Source organism: Bison bison, unplaced genomic scaffold (genome assembly GCF_000754665.1).
Source record: "Bison bison bison isolate TAMUID 2011002044 unplaced genomic scaffold, Bison_UMD1.0 scf7180017864453, whole genome shotgun sequence".
NCBI classification, from domain to species: domain Eukaryota; kingdom Metazoa; phylum Chordata; class Mammalia; order Artiodactyla; family Bovidae; genus Bison; species Bison bison.
The window spans coordinates 4,843,529-4,844,948 of NW_011495015.1; the positions used below are offsets into that span (position 1 = coordinate 4,843,529).

Genomic DNA, 1,420 nt, shown 5'->3' on the forward strand with positions numbered 1-1,420 from the left:
CACCACCACGCCTTCATGAGAAGGGAAGGGAGAAGGCTAATGCAGATCAGGAAGGGAGTGAGATTAGTGCTCTGAGTGGAAATGTCGTTTATGGGCACGTCCACAAGGACACGCATGTGTGTGCTGTATGTGTGCGTTGGTATGTATTGGGGTGTATTTATGTTCTAGGTCTGAACATGCATAAGGAGGATAAAATTAAGTTAATAGTTTTGATCTTGGTTCTAAATGAAAAGCAGGCGTGTTTTATAACAATTTTCATAAGTATTAAATAATTTGCATTAAAAATAATTTCTTTGAGTTGCACTCTTCTGTGGCATTAGCACAATTAGAAGTGGTTTTTTTCAGACACAGCTTCCCTGGTAGCTGAGACGGTAAAGCATCTGCCTGCAGTGCAGGAGACCCAGGTTCAATCCCTGGGTTGGGAAGATCCCCAGGAGAAGGAAATGGCAACTTACTCCAGTATTCTTGCCTGGAAAATTCCATGGATGGAAGAGCCTAGTAGGCTACAGTCCACGGGGTCACTAAGAGTCAGACACAAATGAGCGACTTCACTTCTTCAGACACATGACCTCTTGATTTCCTGGCAACCTTGTCAGCCAGGCTTCTAAAGAAAATTCTTTCATTCAGATTGATGTATGAACTCAGAGTCCTTCTGTTGTCTTAAAAAGAACAAAACAAAGGCAACAGAACAAAAATACCTTCCATCATCTTTACTAAAATAATTTTCCTTTTGGAGTAGCTTCCTATCCTAATTTGTCTCAAGTCACTTATTTTGATTACATGAAGAGTTTATTGAAAATTGGAGTTCCTGTTGAAATAATGTAACTATTAAACTATTACAAACCATTCTGCTGATATTTGTTCAAAACTAATTAGATTTGTGACCTGAAGCAAATGAGTTTATCTTTCTAGTGCTAGTTTTCATTATTTCAGAGAAACAGGATCATTATATGGGTCTGATTTTTTTTTTTTAATTGCAGTGTGGTTGATTTACAATGCTGTATTAATTTCTGCTGTACAGCAAAGTGACTCAGTTATATATATATATTATATATATATGCTTTCTTTTTCATATTCTTTTCTATTATGACTTACCACAGAATATTGAACATAGTTCCCTGTGCTATGCAGTAGGACTTTGTTTATCCATCCTATAAACTAGTTTGCATCTGCTAATCCCAAACTCCCAATCCGTCCCTCCTCCACCTCCTCCCCCTTGGCAAGCACAAGTCTGTTTTCCGTCTATACAAAAGTTACAGAATTCTCCTTTGTATTATTAGCTGGTCTGTGAACAGTATCCAAACGCTGGCGTCATTGCATTCGGTCCTATGAGGGTCCCAAGAGTTAAGTGAATGGAACGCTCTTGAGGCAAATGCATCCTTAATCCTAGTGAGACATCAAAGCCAAACCCACTATGTGG

The 1,420-nt window shown here is 38.7% G+C and overlaps 1 non-coding gene across 1 annotated transcript; it reads left to right on the forward strand.

The window, feature by feature from the left end:
• Positions 1 to 353: 353 nt before the first annotated feature.
• On the forward strand, positions 354 to 425 carry TRNAC-GCA. Its single transcript has one exon. It is a non-coding gene; the product is annotated as a tRNA-Cys (tRNA).
• Positions 426 to 1,420: the final 995 nt, after the last annotated feature.